Raw genomic sequence first — 22,967 nt, forward strand, 5'->3', positions numbered from 1 at the left:
CTCTCACAAGCGGCCCCGAACGGATCCGTCCAGCCCTAATGCATTCTGAATGGATGCGGATCCGCTCAGAATGCATCAGTCTGGCAGCGTTTGTCCTCCGCTCAGCAGGCGGACCCCTGAACGCAGCTTGCAGCGTTCGTGTGTCCGCCTGGCCGTGCGGAGGCAAACGGATCCGTCCAGACTTACAATGTAAGTCAATGGGGACGGATCCGTTTGAAGTTGACACAGTATGGCTCAATTTTCAAACTGATCCGTCCCCATTGACTTTCAATGTAAAGTCAAAACGGATCCGTTTGCATTATCATGAACAAAAAAAAACAAAAACAAAAAAAAATAATTTTTTTTTTTTTTTTTTGTTCATGGTAATGCAAACGGATCCGTTCTGAACGGATCTAAGCGTTTGCATTATAGGTGCGGATCCGTCTGTGCAGATACCAGACAGATCCGCACCTAACGCAGGTGTGAAAGTAGCCTTATCTAGGCCATTCTGAGATTGTTTTTTGTCACATATTGTACTTCATGACATTGGTAAAATGAAGTAAAAAAAATTCTTTTTTATTTATAAAAAAATACCATAGTAATACCTCCAAAAATAGTTATTACTTTACATTCCCCATATGTCTACTTCATGTTTGGATCATTGGGAATGATATAACATTTTTTGGGGATGTTACAAGGCTTAGAAGTTTAGAAGCAAATCTTGAAATTTTTCCGAAATTTTCAAAAACCCAATTTTTAGGGACCAGTTCAGGTCTGAAATCACTTTGCGAGACTTACATAATAGAAACCATCCAAAAATTACCCCATTCTATAAACTACACCCCTCAAGGTATTCAAAACTGATTTTACAAACTTTGTTAACCCTTTAGGTGTTCCACAAGAATTAATGGAAAATAGAGATACAATAGATTTTCCATTTTAATATTTTTTTTCCAGTTACAAAGCAAGGGTTAACAGCCAAACCAAACTCAATATTTATGGCCCTTATTCTTTAGTTTACAGAAACACCCCAAATGTGGTCGTAAACCGCTGTACGGGCACACGGCAGGGCGCAGAAGGAAAGGAATGCCATACGGTTTTTGGAAGGCAGGTTTTGCTGGACTGGTTTTTTTGACACCATGTCCCATTTGAAGCCCCCATGATGCACCCCTAGAGTAGAAACTCCATAAAGGTGACCTTATCTAAGAAACTACACCCCTCAAGGTATTCAAAACTGATTTTACAAACGTCGTTAACCCTTTAGGTGTTCCACAAGAATTAATGGAAAATAGAGATACAATAGATTTTCCATTTTAATATTTTTTTTCCAGTTACAAAGCAAGGGTTAACAGACAAACCAAACTCAATATTTATGGCCCTGATTCTGTAGTTTACAGAAACACCCCATATGTGGTCGTAAACCGCTGTACGGGCACACGGCAGGGCGCAGAAGGAAAGGAATGCCATACGGTTTTTGGAAGGCAGGTTTTGCTGGACTGTTTTTTTTGACAACATGTCCCATTTGAAGCCCCCCTGATGCACCCCTAGAGTAGAAACTCCAAAAAAGTGACCCCATTTTAGAAACTACGGGATAGGGTGGAAGTTTTGTTGGTACTAGTTTAGGGTACATATGATTTTTGGTTGCTTTATATTACACTTTTTGTGAGGCAAGGTAAGGCTACTTTCACACTTGCGGCAGAGAGATCCGGCAAGCAGTTCCGTCGCCGGCACTGCCTGCCGGATCAGGCAAAATGTATGCTAACTGATGGCATTAGTAAGACTGATCAGGATCCTGATCAGTCTTAAAAATGCCTGATCAGTCGAAAAAATGCATTGAAATGCCGGATCCGTCTTTCCGGTGTCATCTGGCAAAAACGGATCCGGCATTTATTTTTTCACCTTTTTTTCAGTCTGCGCATGCGCATACCGGAAGGACGGATCCGGCATTCCGGTATTCTGAATGCCGGATCCGGCACTAATACATTCCTATGGGAAAAAATGCCGGATCCGGCATTCAGGCAAGTCTTCCGTTTTTTTAGCCGGAGATAAAACCGTAGCATGCTACGGTTTTCTCTTTTGCCTGATCAGTCAAAACGACTGAACTGAAGACATCCTGATGCAAACTGAACGGATTACTCTCCATTCAGAATGCATGGGGACATACCTGATCAGTTCTTTTCCGGTATAGAGCGCCTGTGATGGAACTCTATGCCGGAAAAGAAAAACGCAAGTGTGAAAGTAGCCTAACAAGAAATAGCTGTTCTGGCACCGTTTTTATTTTTTGTTATTTACAACATTCATCTGACAGGTTAGATCATGTGATATTTTTATAGACCAGGTTGTCACGGATGCGGCGATACCTAATATGTTTTTATTTTTATTTTTTTAGGGTATTCACCCGAGGGGCTAGGTCATGTGAAATTTTTATAGAGCAAGTTATTACGGACGCTGCGATACCTAATATGTATACTTTTTTAAAATTTATGTAAGTTTTACACAATGATTTCATTTTTGAAGCAAAAAAAATCATGTATAAATAGTATAGGTTTATAGTGGCTCACCCTTCTGATTGCTAGGGTAGGTGCTCTAACTAAGGTGTGGTTCACCCTGACCACAATGGGGGATTTAAGAGATATAGGTATGTTATAGTGGGCACTCAATATCTGTTGCTATACATCAGGTCCGATTTATTATAAATCATTTATTAGATAGTCATTAGATCATAATATATTATACATACAATAAAATAGAAATAGACAGTGTATAAAATGTAAAATACAAAATATCTGAATAGTGATATATATCTGAAATCATCAATTTCAACAAACCGCTAAATGGGATCCTTATTATTGAAAAAGACACCTCACCATATCGGAAACATCAGCTGATCAGCACGCACAGTTACGGACATAACCGCATAGACGGTAATTGATATCACCCCTGACTCACCATAGGAACCTTGAACTAACTAACAAGTAAAGATTCCTCCGACGCCCTGACCGCGTGGAGTGCTGGTAAGACACAGGACGCCAGCTACACGTGGGGCGCACAGCAGCTAGCTGTGAGCAGGTTTTCAACTACCGTAACGATACTGCGGACACCAAGCATCGGAAGATATTCCATATTGTCATAAGGAAGCCGGGTGAGTGTACTGACCTGTGGTGGGACGCCACCACGGGCTGATACGTACAAGCCGGACCTCAAATAGTGAGTACCATTGAATATTTATACTCACGGATATACCGCATAAGGCCTATTGCACACGACCGTATGGCTTTTTCAGTGTTTTGCGATCCGTTTTTCATGGATCTGTTGTTCTGTTTTTTGTTTCCGTTGTGTTTCCGTTTCTGTTCCGTTTTTCCGTTCCGTTTTTCCGTATGGCATATACAGTATACAGTAATTACATAGATAAAATTGGGCTGGGCATAACATTTTCAATAGATGGTTCAGCAAAAAACGGAACGGAAACGGAAGACATACGGATGCATTTCCGTATGTGTTCAGTTTTTTTGCGGACCCATTGACTTGAATGGAGCCACGGACTGTGATTTGCGGGCAATAATAGGACATGTTCTATGTTAAAACGGAACGGAAAAACGGAAATACGGAAACGGAATGCATACGGAGTACATTCCGTTTTTTTGCGGAACCATTGAAATGAATGGTTCCGTATACGGACCGTATACGGAACGCAAAAAACGGCCAGTAAACGGGAAAAAAAAACGTCCGTGTGCAATAGGCCTAAGACTGTGAACTGTCCTCCCCAATAGTATAATATACGATTGAGACTCTGTAGCGCTAGGAACAAAGTTTCAGCGTTTATAAGGACACAAGAAAATTTTTAGATCTGTTTTAGTGATATATATCTGAAATCATCAATTTCAACAAACCGCGATATTTTATATCAGACCGAGATATTTTGTATTTTACAAAAAAAATCATGTTTTAGTGTTTCCATAGTCTGAGAGCCATAATTTTTTCAGTTTTTGGGCGATTACCTTGGGTAGGGTATGATTTTCGCGGGGTGAGATGACTGTTTTATTGGCACTGTTTTGGGGTGCGTGTGACTTTTTGATTGCTTGCTATTACACTTTTTGTGATGTAAGGTGACAAAAAATGGTTTATTTAGCACAGTTTTTATTTTAAATTTTTTAAGGTGTTCATCTGACGGGTTAGGTCATGTGATATTGTTATAGAGCCGGTCGATACGGACGCGGAGATACCTAATATGTATACTTTTTTTTATTTATGTAAGTTTTACACAATAACAGCTTTTTTAAAACCAAAAAATTTATGTTTTAGTGTCTCCATATTCTGAGACATAGTTTTTTTTATTTTTTGGGCGATTGTATCAGGTAGGGGCTCGTTTTTTGCAGGATGAGGTGACGGTTAGATTGGTACTATTTTGGTGGGCAAATGCCTTTTTGATCGCTTGCTGTAGTACTTTTTGTGATGTAAGGTGACAAAAAAATGGTTTATTTAGCACAGTTTTTATTTTTTATGGTGTTCATCTGAGGGGTTAGACCATGTAATATGTTTATAGAGCCGTTCGATACGGACGCGGCGATACCTAATATGTAAACTTTTTTTCCCCCCTATTTTTTACCAATTTTTATTAACTTTTTATTAACTTTATTTTTTCAACTTTTTTTTTTACTTTATTTTTTGTCCCACTTTCGGACTTCATCTTTTGGGGGTCTAATCCCTTTTACAATGCATTCCAATACTTCTGTATTGGAATGCATTGGCTGTATGAGTAATACTGTGTGTATTACTCATACAGCTTCCGGCCTGTGAGATCCAGGGGGCTGGATCTCACGGGCTCGTCACCGGAAGGCAGCGCAGATGCCATCGGGTCCCCCCTACAGCCGCAAAGAGACCCGGTGGCACCGCCGCCCGCCGGATAAGGTAAAACCGCAAACCGCAGGTCTGAATTGACCTGCGGTTTGCGGCGATCGCCGATGCGGGGGGGTCACATGATTCCCCCCGCGTTGTGACAGGATGCCCGCTGAATGCTTTCAGCGGACATCCTGTTCTGATTAACCCCCCGCCACGCCACAATTAAATTTTAAAGTTAGGACGTACCGGTACTCCCTGGGTCCTTAAGGACTTTGAAACATAGCGTACCGGTACGTCCTAAGTCCCTAAGGGGTTAAAGGGAATCTGTCACCATGAAAATACAATGTAAGCTTGGTATTACACATTTTGTGAAGGAAGGTTAAGAAAAAAACGGCTGTTTTATTATTATTTTTTTTACAGGTTTACCTGACGGGACGGATCATGTTATATTTTTATAGAGTGGGCTGGAGTTTTCACTGATGCCGGTGCACCCTGCCCTGATAGCAGGGGCTCAGCTGACAGTGACAGCCAGACCCATGCCGCTGATCGGACGGGCACAGCTCCTGCACCTGCCCGATTATCCCGCGCCATACCTGTACAGTGCTGGGACTCAGGTCATGTCCTGCAGCGCCGTACAGGTAAGGCACTGGTATCCTACAGGTTAATAAGCCTGGTCCTTTCCCATCCATATTTGGGCCCCTTGTAAATTTCTCCCCTGGCACTGGCTGGCAGTAGCCCTGTGACTCAACACCCCTCCCCCCATTGAAAATACAATGCAGCAAGGCCCTTAACTGAAATAATACCTCTCTAGTCTGCTGCCTCTTACCTGCACACTGTTCTGCCACAGTGCCACTGTGACTGTCTGCACCACTCCTAACTGCCACACACCACAGTGCCACTGTGAATGTCTGCACCACTCCTAACTGCCACACACCACAGTGCCACTGTGACTGTCTGCACCAATCCTAACTGCCACACACCACAGTGCCACTGTGACTGTCTGCACCACTCCTAACTGCCACACACCACAGTGCCACTGTGACTGTCTGCACCAATCCTAACTGCCACACACCACAGTGCCACTGTGAATGTCTGCACCACTCCTAACTGCCACACACCACAGTGCCACTGTGACTGTCTGCACCACTCCTAACTGCCACACACCACAGTGCCACTGTGACTGTCTGCACCACTCCTAACTGCCACACACCACAGTGCCACTGTGACTGTCTGCACCACTCCTAACTGCCACACACCACAGTGCCACTGTGAATGTCTGCACCACTCCTAACTGCCACACACCACAGTGCCACTGTGACTGTCTGCACCAATCCTAACTGCCACACACCACAGTGCCACTGTGACTGTCTGCACCACTCCTAACTGCCACACACCACAGTGCCACTGTGAATGTCTGCACCACTCCTAACTGCCACAGTGCCACTGTGACTGTCTGCACCAATCCTAACTGCCACACACCACAGTGCCACTGTGACTGTCTGCACCACTCCTAACTGCCACACACCACAGTGCCACTGTGACTGTCTGCACCAATCCTAACTGCCACACACCACAGCGCCACTGTGAATGTCTGCACCACTCCTAACTGCCACACACCACAGCGCCACTGTGAATGTCTGCACCACTCCTAACTGCCACACACCACAGCGCCACTGTGACTGTCTGCACCACTCCTAACTGCCACACACCACAGTGCCACTGTGAATGTCTGCACCACTCCTAACTGCCACACACCACAGCGCCACTGTGAATGTCTGCACCACTCCTAACTGCCACACACCACAGCGCCACTGTGACTGTCTGCACCAATCCTAACTGCCACACACCACAGTGCCACTGTGACTGTCTGCACCACTCCTAACTGCCACACACCACAGTGCCACTGTGACTGTCTGCACCAATCCTAACTGCCACACACCACAGTGCCACTGTGACTGTCTGCACCAATCCTAACTGCCACACACCACAGTGCCACTGTGAATGTCTGCACCACTCCTAACTGCCACACACCACAGTGCCACTGTGACTGTCTGCACCAATCCTAACTGCCACACACCACAGCGCCACTGTGACTGTCTGCACCACTCCTAACTGCCACACACCACAGTGCCACTGTGACTGTCTGCACCACTCCTAACTGCCACACACCACAGTGCCACTGTGACTGTCTGCACCAATCCTAACTGCCACACACCACAGTGCCACTGTGACTGTCTGCACCACTCCTAACTGCCACACACCACAGTGCCACTGTGACTGTCTGCACCAATCCTAACTGCCACACACCACAGTGCCACTGTGACTGTCTGCACCACTCCTAACTGCCACACACCACAGTGCCACTGTGACTGTCTGCACCAATCCTAACTGCCACACACCACAGTGCCACTGTGACTGTCTGCACCAATCCTAACTGCCACACACCACAGTGCCACTGTGACTGTCTGCACCACTCCTAACTGCCACACACCACAGCGCCACTGTGACTGTCTGCACCAATCCTAACTGCCACACACCACAGCGCCACTGTGACTGTCTGCACCACTCCTAACTGCCACACACCACAGTGCCACTGTGACTGTCTGCACCACTCCTAACTGCCACACACCACAGTGCCACTGTGACTGTCTGCACCAATCCTAACTGCCACACACCACAGTGCATGTCTGCACCACTCCTAACTGCCACACACCACAGTGCCACAGTGCCTGTCCGCACCACACCTAACTGCCACACACCACAGTGCCTGTCCGCACCACTTCTAACTGCCACACACCACAGTGCCACTGTGACTGTCTGCACCACTCCTAACTGCCACACACCACAGTGCATGTCTGCACCACTCCTAACTGCCACACACCACAGTGCATGTCTGCACCACTCCTAACTGCCACACACCACAGTGCCTGTCCGCACCACTCCTAACTGCCACACACCACAGTGTCACAGTGCCTGTCTGCACCACTCCTAACTGCCACACACCACAGTGCCTGTCTGCACCACTCCTAACTGCCACACACCACAGTGCCACAGTGCCTGTCCGCACCACTCCTAATTGCCACACACCACAGTGCCAGTCCGCACCACTCCTAACTGCCATACACCACAGTGCCTGTCTGCACCACTCCTAACTGCCACACACCACAGTGCCACAGTGCCTGTCCGCACCACTCCTAATTGCCACACACCACAGTGCCAGTCCGCACCACTCCTAACTGCCATACACCACAGTGCCTGTCTGCACCACTCCTAACTGCCACACACCATAGTGCCACTGTGACTGTCTGCACCACTCCTAAATGCAGGGCCGGCTCCAGGTTCATGTGGGCCCTTGGGCGATCAATCCCAGTGGGCCCCCTTGAGGCATTTTTTTACATTTACATGTCCCCCTGTGGCTCCCACACGGTATAATGACTCCCAGTGGCCCCTATACAGTATAATGACCACTAGTGGCCCTACACACAGTATAATGCCCCCCCCCACTGTATAATGACCCCCAGTGGCCCTTCATTCAGAATAATAACCCCCAGTCGCCCCCCATTCAGAATAATGACCCCCAGTAGCCTCCACATTGGGGGAATACTGTATGGAGGGGGCACTGGGGGGTCATTTTACTGTATGGTGGTCACTGGGGGTCATTATATTGAATGGGGGCTCTGGGGGTCATTATACTGAATGGAGGGTCATGGGGGATCATTATACTAAATGGGGGACACTGGGGATCATTATACTATGTAAAGGGCCCTCACAGTATAATGACCCCACAGTGGCCCTCCATTCAGAATAATGACCCCCAGTCGCCCCCACACTGGGGGTTATACTGTATGGAGGGGGCACTGGGGGACATTATATTGAATGGGGCCTCTGGTGGTCATTATACTAAATGGAGTGTCAATGGGGATCATTATACTAAATGGGGGGCACTGGGGGTCATTATACTGTGCTAAGGGGTCCTCGCAGTGTAATGACCCCCCAGTGGCTCCCTCACATACCTATCATTGCTGGAGCGCAGGGAATCCGGCGGTCCTGTCATTCACTAACCGCAGCTCCCTGCGCTCCTTTTCTCCTCAGGCCCGCTGCAGCAGTGAGACACACGTCATGACGTCACCCCTGGGCCGGGCATGGAGGAGAGAAGGAGATGTGCAGTGATGTAGCTAGAACTGACTGGGCCCCACAGCAAATTTTAGTACGCCCCCCTCCCCCAGTGGGTTCACATCACGTTTTTCCTATCGGTTTGATGTATACAAATGTGCAGCACTCCACGTTTTTGTATCCTGCAGAGTCCATTAAAAAATACATACGTTAACGTATATGTTTTTTTTTACAATGGAACTTTATGGTGAACGGACACCACTGTACGGCATCAGTCTGAGGCATCAGTTAACGCATACATTTTTGGTATACATTAAATGGATGGCACAAATGGGATGTGAACCCAGCCCTAGTGTCAGAATAAGCACCAGTACACTGCGGAGCAGCGTGGCGGAGAGGGGAGGCCGCCATCTACTGACAGAGCGCTACCTGGTCCTGGTGGTCAGGAATGAGGACTGTGTTTCCCAAGGATCATTTTCTACTGGCAAATACAGGGCACAGTATAATACACTAGAATCTATATAATATAAAGATATTAGCCCTACCCCCGAATAATAATACAATTAAGTGTTCATTTATTATATAGAAATACGTCTATATTAGGCATATTTCTGACACAGATTGTGGCGCAAAGGTCCTTAGCACCGCAATCTGTATCTTTTCCCGCTCATGCTAGGTCTAAAAAAAGTGGTGTGGGCAGGGAAGGGGATACAGTTATGGCCATACAGATATTGGATACCACCTCCATACAGTGTGCACACCGCCATACAATGATAAAACCACCATACAGTGACCGGATAAAAGGGTATAAGAGGGCACAGTACAGGGAATGACTAGGGGCACTGCACAGGGTGTGGTAAGAGGGCACAATGCAGGGTATAAGGGGCACAGTACTGGGTGGGGGGCACAGTACAGGGTGGGGGGCACAGTCACATGACCCTGTGATGTTAGAAGGTCCTTATGGTGAATGCGGTTCAGATGCTACCATAATGAGAGGCAGAGGAGTGAGACAGGAGCCCTGGGCCCTGGATGGACAGGAGGGGTGGTGCGGTACGCCAGACCTGCAGGGTAATGCGATTGTGAGGTCACGGTTAATGGCAAGCGAGGGTTACTCACAGTTCTGTAGGGAACCCTGGGCAGGCATATGGCAGTGAAGGAGAGGCTGGCACAGGAGTCCTCTGGGGCACACTCTGTATTTAGGGACCAGGCCTGGTGGTGGATGAGGTGCCCTGGATGTTGCAGGTGTTTTATGTGCCTGGGGCAAGGTCCCTTTAAGGTACGTGACGCCAGTGCCTGTAACGGTGGCACACCGGTTGGTAGTATTAATAAGTGAGGTACACAGATGGTATGGTGAACCAAACTTTGCTTTACTGTGATCAATTCAACTTTATACAGTTGGATGTCAAACTCAGTTCCACATATCAAGTACACTTCGCAAGCAGGTTTTCATAATTATGGCAGGTATACTGTTTCTTGACAAGATACACAGAGGTGAAACATCCACATGCGCAGAATCAGGCTGTACAGACTCCTCGGAGATAGTGTACAACGTTCATTAGAACTCCTGTCTGGCTTTGATCCCAAGGCCCAGATACCTTATTGTAGGCTTTTATCCTTGGTAAATAATCCTCCTCAGGTACTCCTTCTTGCCTTACATTTCTACTCTTTCTGCCCTTCAGCTTACTTGTTTTAGCTGGACATGTTGACTCTGCTTGGCTTGATGGGAACTACAGGGTTGCTCTCCCAGGAGGTAAACTCTTCCCCTGGGGTAGATCTTCTGAGCTAACCATGGCTCTCTTGATCAGCAGGTAGACTAGGATCCCTTTACCAGTCTCCTGGTGGCCACTAGAAGCCTGGGCTGTCTAGTTGCATGTCAGGAGAAGGCTCTGGCTTGTGCCTTCTAGCTTGTCTGCAGACTCCTGACCTTCAACCACCTTCCCTGTCTGGGCCTGAATATATATACCAGGGGTTCTCTAACTCCCTCTAACGTCTGGGATGACTAACTGCAGCTAACTAGGCCTGATGTTACATATTACAGGGGAACATTGCATGCAAACAATACCTTATAAAATACATAAGATGCGCAATTAAAGATAACATTCCTGTCCCTAGTGAGGAGGAGTAACGCACACACCAATTGACCCTTGTGTAGTGCCCACGCTTAGTCCGTGAGGCCACTACATACCCCCACGCTTTAACGTTGCCCGACCTCGGCGCAACCTGAAGGGGCCCTGCCCAGCTGGATACTGCACCTGAAAAAGAGACCAAAACGCAAAGCAGGAAACACATCTACATTTGCAGAAGCATAATATATGCACACATCAGGCAATTCCAACTGGCTTAGGAACAAGTACTGGTGAAAAGGGGCGTCGTTCTCTTCTCTCAGGATCATAAGAGGGAACAGGGGCGCTGACCTGGCGCAGCGTAACATTATTACCAGGATAGTCCATATGTGCAAATTGTCCTTAAGAGAACAGCAGGAAAATGTAAACAATTTAAAAGTTCTTGGAGGCTCAAGGAACAAATATGAGTCCGTACCCAGGTTCCTTTCTTATAAATCACAGAGGCTCGCGTACAGTGGAGTCCATCTCTGGGCACGTTTCTTTGGAGTTCCGTTGCACAATAAAAATGACAGCACATAAAAGATAGTCCATACTGTCAGGTGATATAAAAACAAGTGCTGTAATACCCCTGATCAACCTGAAAAGGGGTTTAAGGGTAAAAGGTGCAACAACGGAACAGGCACAACTTGGTGTGTGATAGCAGAAGCAGGCAGGAGGTCCTGGAAACAAACTTGGCTTTGCTGACTTTATTATTTCAGTGGGTGACCAGTACCACTGAGCCGTGGGTAACTGGCAGCAGCAACAAAGGACCATAAACATAGGACTCCTGTCCTGAAAGAGTTAAATTTTCAAAAGTCCTCCCTTGGCAAAATAAATCAAATGCCTAGCAGGCTAATTCACAAGGGCGTATCACAGTTACCCGGCTCTGCTGGCAAATAAGGCCTGTAGTAATCCTCTACAGGTGGATGTGCCCACATTACAGTGTTAGGGGGCAGCTGTAGCATGAAGGGACCCCTTATAGGTATCGGCCCCATAGGCCTAGGGGTAAGAACGTTTGAGGACCGCACCGGTCCAGGCATGATGATTGTAGGCGGTGCTGGATTAGATACCGCCGCAGCAAGCGGTCTGGTGGGCTGTGAAATGACTGACTCTGTGCAGCTAGTCATAGAGTTAGAGGGCCGTCTTGGAGGCACCGACGGTGCGGAGGTGGTAGAAGGTGGTCTACGGGTGATGACAGGCACCCTTACCTCGTCCTTCCTAGGCGGCGTCTGGATCCTGGCGGTGGCAATCTTGCGCAGCTCCAGCAACTTTTCTTCCAGACGGACGATCTGGTCACCTATGCTGTCGGTCTCAGAATCGCTGTCCTCTGCTGTCGCCGCCAGCGCAGGTACAGTGTAGGATGCATCGGACGCAGCCGCTGCAGGTTCCGGTGGCGCATCGGGTCTCATACCCTTCCGGATATTTTCCAGGGTAACGCGGAGTCCTTTTAGATTTTCCATGTCCTGGATTGTTCTCTCCCGGCGTGGCAACTCGGGGGACGGATAGGGACTCACCCATTTTTCCAACACAGTTGGCTGCCAAAACACATTAGGACCAATGAAAGAGCCCCGCTCTTGGAATGCGTGATGGGCCGGTTCTGGAGAGCGCTCAGGTTTGCACTCGCAGCCAGAGTAGTCCTCATCTGCCTCCCAGTCCTCCGGTTCCTTCTTGGGACGGGTCACGGCAGTCGCATATGGGCCTCGCAGGCTCTCGGCAGGGGTGAATTCTACCTCCTCTCCCTCGCGGAGGTTATGCAAATGCTCAGGGAGGTAACCTCTCTTGACAGACCTCCGGTTGACGTACAAGTCTCTGCCAGTAATGTAGTCTTGTATGAACCCGTAGCCACGGGTCTTATCAAAGGACACAACCAACCCCTTTCTCCTTTCCAGGCGGGGTTGGGTATTAGTGTGACGTTCGTGAATGGACTTGGTCAGTTCTTCATAGTATATTTTAGTTTTAGTATTCCTCTTTATAGCGGCCTCCCGGATCTCTGCCATAAGTGTCGACCACTTGAATGAGGGCTGAAAGAAGTCTCTCCAGGAGCCGTAGTAGTGCTCCGGTTCTTTCCCCAGTGGCGGGCAGGCGGGTCTCTCCGGTCCCGGAGAGTAGGCCGGTGGAGCCTCTTCTGGCTCTACACCAATATCAGTCACGTTCAGTAAATCAGGCGCGGACATCTCAGCAGAGCAGTCTTCACTTTCCAACATGCTCGATCCTTCTCTGGAGAGCGACAGGGTGGCGCCAATAAGTTCAGACAGATCCTCCCATTGCACTGAGGGGCCGCCTCCCAGGTACTCCAGTATGGGGAAGGCGGAGTCCATTCTGGCAGACATGCAAATGTCCAGACAGGCGGTGGCGCCAACTTTTAGCTTTTTCCCGCTCTTCTCAGCAAAAAGGCACCAACTTTTACCGCCAATTTAGGATGAAGATGACGCAGCAGTAATCTCAAGCAAGCTCAGCGGCCATCTTTAGCAAAACGCTGTCTATTCACTGACAGCAAGCGGTGGCTTAAACAAGCAGCAAACAGTCCATAAAACACTATTTTCACACCGCTACTTAGGACAGTCCTTTGGCCCAGTAATTTTCAATAAACCAATTAGGGCTTGGTCACTTTAAGATGATTTTCAGCACACAGTTTTGTAATCCAACAATGGCGCAGATATGTTCCGTATCCTGTTCGTGACGCCAATTTATGCGGTACGCCAGACCTGCAGGGTAATGCGATTGTGAGGTCACGGTTAATGGCAAGCGAGGGTTACTCACAGTTCTGTAGGGAACCCTGGGCAGGCATACGGCAGTGAAGGAGAGGCTGGCACAGGAGTCCTCTGGGGCACACTCTGTATTTAGGGACCAGGCCTGGTGGTGGATGAGGTGCCCTGGATGTTGCAGGTGTTTTATGTGCCTGGGGCAAGGTCCCTTTAAGGTACGTGACGCCAGTGCCTGTAACGGTGGCACACCGGTTGGTAGTATTAATAAGTGAGGTACACAGATGGTATGGTGAACCAAACTTTGCTTTACTGTGATCAATTCAACTTTATACAGTTGGATGTCAAACTCAGTTCCACATATCAAGTACACTTCGCAAGCAGGTTTTCATAATTATGGCAGGTATACTGTTTCTTGACAAGATACACAGGGGGTAAACATCCACATGCGCAGAATCAGGCTGTACAGACTCCTCGGAGATAGTGTACAACGTTCATTAGAACTCCTGTCTGGCTTTGATCCCAAGGCCCAGATACCTTATTGTAGGCTTTTATCCTTGGTAAATAATCCTCCTCAGGTACTCCTTCTTGCCTTACATTTCTACTCTTTATGCCCTTCAGCTTACTTGTTTTAGCTGGACATGTTGACTCTGCTTGGCTTGATGGGAACTACAGGGTTGCTCTCCCAGGAGGTAAACTCTTCCCTTGGGGTAGATCTTCTGAGCTAACCATGGCTCTCTTGATCAGCAGGTAGACTAGGATCCCTTTACCAGTCTCCTGGTGGCCACTAGAAGCCTGGGCTGTCTAGTTGCATGTCAGGAGAAGGCTCTGGCTTGTGCCTTCTAGCTTGTCTCTGCAGACTCCTGACCTTCAACCACCTTCCCTGTCTGGGCCTGAATATATATATCAGGGGTTCTCTAACTCCCTCTAACGTCTGGGATGACTAACTGCAGCTAACTAGGCCTGATGTTACATATTACAGGGGAACATTGCATGCAAACAATACCTTATAAAATACATAAGATGCGCAATTAAAGATAACATTCCTGTCCCTAGTGAGGAGGAGTAACGCACACACCAATTGACCCTTGTGTAGTGCCCACGCTTAGTCCGTGAGGCCACTACAGTGGACACAAGTAGGTGGAAGGGGCTCTGAGGGGGATTCATACAAGAAGTAGTGGCAGGAGGTCTGTGCAGGGCAGCAATAAGAGATAGTAGGGTGGAACAGGAGCTCTGGATACATGAGGAAACAGAAAGGGATCCATGATGATCCATAAAGGAGACAGAATGGGATCCATGAGGATGACATAGGACAGGATATGGGGGGGGGGCAGGTGTCATGGAGGCAAACTGCTTAATGAAACAGTAAAACAACTAAATAGAATGAAGCAGCATCCAGCAGCAGTTCGAAGAGTTCCCCCCCCCCTTCCTGTCCCACAGAGAAGAGAAAGTCACAGTGCAGACTTACTCACAGACTGTCTTCACACTTCTGCTCCAGCCCTGACAGTCTCTCTACTCAGGCAGCATGTCCTGTGTAGAAGGGGCGTGTTCTGAGTCTCTGCAGCAGCCGGCCTCATGTGCCTCAGAGGGCCCACCAAAGGGGTACTGCGTAAGTGAAATGACAGCAGTGAGAGCTTCCATCTGTATTGATGGAAATGCTCATAGCAGCTCAGTGGGCCCCCGCAGGAGCTTTGGGCCCCGGCACTTGCCCGGGGATGCCGGGTTATGACTCTGGCCCTGCCTAACTGCCACACACCACAGTGCCACAGTGCCTGTCCGCACCACTCCTAATTGCCACACACCACAGTGCCTGTCCGCACCACTCCTAACTGCCACACACCACAGTGCCACAGCGCCTGTCTGCACCACTCCTAACTGCCACACACCACAGTGCCTGTCCGCACCACTCCTAACTGCCACACACCACAGTGCCACAATGCCTTTCCGCACCACTCCTAACTGCCACACACCACAGTACCTGTCCGCACCGCTCCTAACTGCCACACACCACAGTGCCTATCCGCACCACTCCTAACTGCCATACACCACAGTGCCTGTCCGCACCACTCCTAACTGCCACACACCACAGTGCCACAGCGCCTGTCCGCACCACTCCTAACTGCCACACACCACAGTGCCACAGTGCCTGTCCGCACCACTCCAAACTGCCACACACCACAGTGCTTTTTGCAGGCTCAGCTCGGCGGAAGTGTATCTGCAGACACACACACAACACTGGTGAGGTGGTCACATCTCTAGAAGGCACAGGTCGCACAGCACAGCCGTTTTCTTGCTCAGAGGCACTGGAGCAAGCGGCTACAAGGAAGATGGGAGGTTTTCCCACCTGGAAGGTGAGCGGCGGCCGGCGGCGAGCATACAAGTGAGTTAGGCTACTTTCACACTGTTTTTTCTGGGTCCGCTTGTGAGACCCGTTTCAGGGCTCTCACAAGCGGCCCAAAATGGATCAGTTCAGCCCCAATGCATTGTGAATGGATAAGGATCCGTTCAGAATGCATCAATTTGGCTGCGTTTGGTCTCCGTTGCGTTTTTTAGACGGTCACTAAAACGCAGCTTTCAGCGTTTTGGTGACCATCTGACTATGCGGAGCCATACGGATCCGTCTTGACTTACAATGTAAGTCAATGGGGATGGATCAGTTTTTCACTGACATAATATGGTGCAATTGAAAACGGATCCGTCCCCCATTGACTTTCAATGTAAGTCAAGACGGATCCATTTTGACTTAGACTTTTTTTTAAATTAATAATGCAAACGGATCCGTTATTAACGGATACAGGTGTTTGCATTATTGGTGCGGATCCGTCTGTGCAGATACAAGACAGATCGGCACCGAACGCCAGTGTGAAAGTAGACGAAGGCGTGAGCGGGCTCCCTGGCTTATTAGCTTATTAGAGCGCGCACCAGGGGCCGATTAAGTATATCATAGGCCAGGGCTGTTTACCAATCTTGGGCCTTCTCTGTCCATTTGCTCCGACCGTCCCCTCTTTCGCGTTGTGCCCCATGTTTATTTTTTTCTGGCAAATATTAAAGAAAACTATGCCACGTATATAGTGTCGTTGCACATTATCCCTGAGGATCCCAGGGATCGGGCAAACATTTTGGGGGCAACGTATGAAGCGATTTTAGAGGACGGCTATTGTCAGAGCTGACCCTAAACCATATAATATAATCAATGTGATTAATCAATGAAAAGGAAGCAATAGAGGGACGAGTGGTGACAGTGCACAGAACCACATCCCTGGTGTAGGAGTGAACACAGGTACGATAGCTCACCAGTGTTTACTGGTCGGAGGACTTTTAATAAAAACTAGTGGAATTATTATTCCAGATTATACGATAAATGTAAATTGGGGGCTATCAGCCATAGGGGGGGGCAGTTTTTATTTAAGAGAACCTAATACCCTTCATTTATCTAGGTCAGATTTGTTGATTTGACGTCTATTGTACCCCCAGCCCCTCATAGTGTATAGTGTACAACGCTATTACACTACAGTGTAATACCCCACAGTATATAACACTGCCCAGCAGGGGCGTAGATAAGGGGGGGGATAGGGGGGTTCAAACCCCCCCCAGGCGTGTCGCAGACCCGAACGCCCACATACTGTATTGCTGCGGCGGGGCACGGGAGCGCATAGCTCCCTCTCCCGTCGCCTATAACCGCCATAGGCTTCAGGCCTTGTAGGCCTGAGGCCTATGCGGAAGTGAGATCCCGGCGCAGGCGTGCGTGATGACGTCATCGCGCGCCTGTGCCGGGACGCAGCACTGTGACGCGCCTGACTCATCCAGCCTTCCTCTGCGAGCAAGCGCCTGGCCCTGGACATAGGTGAGTATTTAGCTTTTCATTTTTTGTTCATTTATTATTTTTTTTTATTTCATGTGCCTACTTTGGGGGACATGGAGGAGGGGGAGGAGGACATATAAGGGAAGATAAATTGAGTACATGATGGGGGGGGGGGATGTAGGGGCTGTATGGGGCCAAATTATTATGGGAGGGAATACTATGTGGGGCAAATTATTATGAGAGGGACTACTATGTGGGGGCAAATATCTATATGGGGGCAGTGTGGGGGAAACTATTGTGTGGGGGCAGTGTGGGGGTAATTGCTATGTGGGGACAGTGTGGGGTAATTGCTATGTGGGGACAGTGTGGGGTAATTTCTATGTGGGGACAGTGTTGGGAAATAGCTATGTGGGGGCAAATTACTATGTGGGGGCAAATTACTATGTGGGGAAATTGCTATGTGGGGGCAAATTACTATGTGGGGGCAGTGTGGTGGAAATTACTATGTGGGGGCAGTGTGGGGCAAATTACTGTGTGGGGGCAAACTACTATATGGGGGCAGTTTGGGGGAAATTACTGTGTGGGGGAAAATTACTATGGGGGGATTACTATGTGGGGGCAGTGTGGTGGAAATTACTATATGGGGGTGTTGCTATTGGGGAGGCACTGTAGGGGCAATTCTATTATTTCTGGGGACACTATACAGGGATTATTGCCTGGAGCACAATAGAGGGTGTTATTATTACTGGGGGTCTCTAGGGGACATTATAGCTGCTGTGGACACTATAGGAACATTTGGGGTAATTTATCAAACTGGTGTAAAGTAGAACTGGCTTAGTTGCCCATAGCAGCCAATCAGATTCCACCTTTCATATTTGACAGCTCTTTTGGAAATCCAATTCTACTTTACACCAGTTTGATAAATTACCCCAATTATTAGGGTCACTATTTTATCAGCAGTATAGTACCTGGGGCATTGGGGGGCACAACGGGCACAGTATTGGGGGTGGCAGGATGACACTGTGGGGACACCAGGATGAGGAGGTTGATGGAAAAATTTAGAAATCTAACGTGTCTGTGTTACAAACTGTAGAGACGAGATGCGGCTGAAAGAATTTGCCATGGTGGTCTGGGTCAAATGGAGGAGAAGAGGAAAAAGAAGGTCTACATGACAGGAGATGTCACTGGATGTAAGAGGTATGTGGTGCTGTATTCTCCTCCATGTCTTTTTTATTACAACTATATGTATTTTAAATTTGGCGACCAAATTTTTCAGTTTAGGACCCAATTTGGGGTATTTTTTTTTAGTCTGAAGATGTCATATGGCCTAAGAAGAGACTGTGGCGCTCATGAAGCACCGCAGTCTCTTCATACAAAAAAAAAAACTAAACTAAAATGGAGGGGGGGGGGGGGGGCCCAAGTTGGGTAGACAGCCCTGGGCCTATCATGCACTTAATCCTCCCCTGGGCAGCATAGGCGTGCGCATGGGGTGTGCCGGGTGTGCCTGGGCACACCCTAATCACACCCCTGTCCTCCGCCGCCTGCCAGCCCCGCACTAGTGTAATTTGAGAAAGCTGAACGCCCCCCAGGAAAAAAAATTATCTACGGCCCTGCCGCCCAGTATACAGTACCCCATAGTATGCAATACACAGTATACAGCACCCCACAGTATGCAGTATAGCACCCTATAGTATACAGCACTCCACAATATGCAATATATAGTATAGCACCCCTCAGTATATAGCACCCCATAGTATACAACACCCCACAGTATATAGTACCCCACAGTATGCAATACATAGTATAACACCCCACATTATGCAGTATAGCATCCTATAACATATAGTATAGCACCCCCCAGTATATAGCACCCTACAGTATACAGTACCCCACAGTATACAGTACCTTACCGTATACAATATACAGTACCCCACAGTATACAGTAGAGCACTCCACAATATATAGCATCCCACAGTATACAGCAGAGCAGTACAGCATCCCACAGTATATAGTACCCCACAGTATACAGTACCCCACAGTATAGAACCCCACAGTATACAGCACCCCACAGTATACAGCGCCCCACAGTATACAGCACCCCACAATATATAGTAGAGCAGTATACCACCCCACAGTATACAGCACTCAACAGTATACACCGCCCCACAGTATACAGCACCCCACAGTATACAGCACACCTCATTATACAGTATACAGCACCCCACAGTATACAGCACCCTACAGTATATAGCACCCCACAGTATACAGTAGAGCAGTATAGCAATCCACAATGTACAGCACCCTACAGTATACAGCAGAGCAGTACAGCACCCCACAGTATACAGCACCCCACAGTATATAGCACCCCACAGTAGAGCAGTATAACACTCCACAATATACAGCACCCCACAGTATACAGCACCCCACAGTATATAGCACCCCACAGTAGGGCAGTATAACACTCCACAATATACAGCACCCCACAGTATACGGTACCCCACAGTATACAGCACCCCACAGTATACAGCACCCCACAGTATACAGTAGAGCAATATAGAACTCCACAATGTACAGCACCCTACAGTATACAGCAGAGCAGTACAGCACCCCACAGTATACAGCACCCCACATTATATAGCACCCCACAGTATGCAATACATAGTATAACACCCCACATTATGCAGTATAGCACCCTATAGTATACAGCACTCCACAATATGCAATATATAGTATATCACCCCACAGTATATAGCACCCCACAGTATACAACACCCCACAGTATATAGTACCCCACAGTATGCAATACATAGTATAACACCCCACATTATGCAGTATAGCATCCTATAGCATACAGTATAGCACCCCACAGTATACAGTAGAGCAGTATAACACCCCTCAGTATATAGCACCCTACAGTATACAGTACCCCACAGTATACAGTACCTTACCGTATACAATATACAGTACCCCACAGTATGCAGTACCCCACAGTTATACAGTAGAGCAGTATAGAACTCCACAATGTACAGCACCCTACAGTATACAGCAGAGCAGTACAGCACCCCACAGTATACAGTATACAGCACCCCACATTATATAGCACCCCACAGTATGCAATACATAGTATAACACCCCACATTATGCAGTATAGCACCCTATAGTATACAGTACTCCACAATATGCAATATATAGTATAGCACCCCACAGTATATAGCACCCCACAGTATACAACACCCCACAGTATATAGTACCCCACAGTATGCAATACATAGTATAACACCCCACATTATGCAGTATAGCATCCTATAGCATACAGTATAGCACCCCACAGTATACAGTAGAGCAGTATAGCACCCCTCAGTATATAGCACCCTACAGTATACAGTACCCCACAGTATACAGTACCTTACCGTATACAATATACAGTACCCCACAGTATGCAGTACCCCACAGTATACAGTAGAGCAGTATAGCACGCCACAATATACAGCATCCCACAGTATACAGATGAGCAGTACAGTACCCCACAGTATACAGTACCCCACAGTATACAGTAGAGCAGTATAGAACCCCACAGTATACAGCACCCCACAGTATACAGTAAAGCAGTATAGCACCCCACAGTATACAGCACCCCACAGTATACAGCACCCCACAGTATACAGAACACCTCATTATACAGTATACAGCACCCCACAGTATACAGCACCCAACAGTATATATCACCCCACAGTATACAGTAGAGCAGTATAGCAATCCACAATGTACAGCACCCTACAGTATACAGCAGAGCAGTACAGCACCCCACAGTATACAGCACCCCACAGTAGAGCAGTATAACACTCCACAATATACAGTACCTCACAGTATACAGCAACCCACAGTATACAGCACCCCAGAGTATACAGTAGAGCAGTATAGAACTTCACAATGTACAGCACCCTACAGTATACAGCAGAGCAGTACAGCACCCCACAGTACACAGTATACAGCACCCCACAGTATACAGCACCCCACAGAATATAGCACCCCACAGTAGAGCAGTATAACACTCCACAATATACAGCACCCTACAGTATACAGTACCTCACAGTATACAGCACCCCACAGTATACAGCACCCCACAGTAGAGTAGTATAACACTCCACAATATACAGAACCCCACAGTATACAGTACCTCACAGTATACAGCACCCCACAGTATACAGTAGAGCAGTATAGAACTCCACAATGTACAGCACCCTACAGTATACAGCAGAGGAGTACAGCACCCCACAGTATACAGAACCCTACAGTATACAGCACCCCACAGTATACATTAGAGCAGTATAACACTCCATGATATACAGCACCCCACAGTATACAGTACCTCACAGTATACAGTAGAGCAGTATAGCACTCCACAATATACAGCACCCCACAGTATACAGCAGAGCAGTATTGCACTCCACAATATACAGCACCTCACAGTATACAGCAGAGCAGTATAGCACTCCACGATATACAGCACCCCATACTATACAGTAGCTTATACAGTATAATAGCATAACAGCCCCTGTCATCTTTTCCTGATGTAATCTTCACAAAAAAAGCTCCACAATTATGGCAAACTACTGCAGCAACACTCCTGGTAGAGATAAAGGACCATTGATGACATCATCACCATGTGACCAGTAATATCGATATGTTACTGGTCCCATGGTGATGATGTCATCAAAGGTCCTTTCTCCTAAGAGAATCACAGCTCTCCTTCCTTTCAGAGACATTCGGATGGGCGCTGCTGCTCAAGCAGCACCCCCCTGTATAGCTGACAGCCTGACACCCGGCGCAGACCCCCCCTCCCCCTCTAGGCATGCCACTGCCCCCAAGTACTTAACAGCTTTGCTATGTGGTGACCCCAATATCCTGCAATTACCTCTGCTATGTGGTGTCCCCAATATCCTGCAATCAGCTCTGCTATATGGTGTCCCCAATATCCCGCACTCAGCTCTGCTATGTGGTGACCCCACCACTCCAATATCCTGTAATCACCTCTGCTATGTGGTGTCCACAATATCCTGCACTCAGGTCTGCTATGTGGTAAAGCTGAACTGCTCCAGATGATGTGTCTGCGCGTGAGCACTCATGGGTAGGAAGATCTGATAGAACATTTTTCACTGAAAAATCTACCTACCGCACGCGCGGTTTATGGTTTTGCACATGCAAATGAAGTAGGTGCTTCTCCCGCGGCGGTGCAATTATTTTTACAAATCCAGTGGATCTGCGCTTGCGCAGATCCACACACACCCTCCTCCAGCTGATTCCAGTGCACCCACAAAATGTAGACGAAAACGGACAGCACATCCAGTAGAAAAAGTGGAGCCTTTCTCAAGCTCTGTGTTTTGAGCCGAAACGTCGCCTCACTGTGCCACTGTGGCTCAATAAACCTTC

Source organism: Bufo bufo, chromosome 1 (genome assembly GCF_905171765.1).
Source record: "Bufo bufo chromosome 1, aBufBuf1.1, whole genome shotgun sequence".
Lineage (NCBI taxonomy): Eukaryota > Metazoa > Chordata > Amphibia > Anura > Bufonidae > Bufo > Bufo bufo.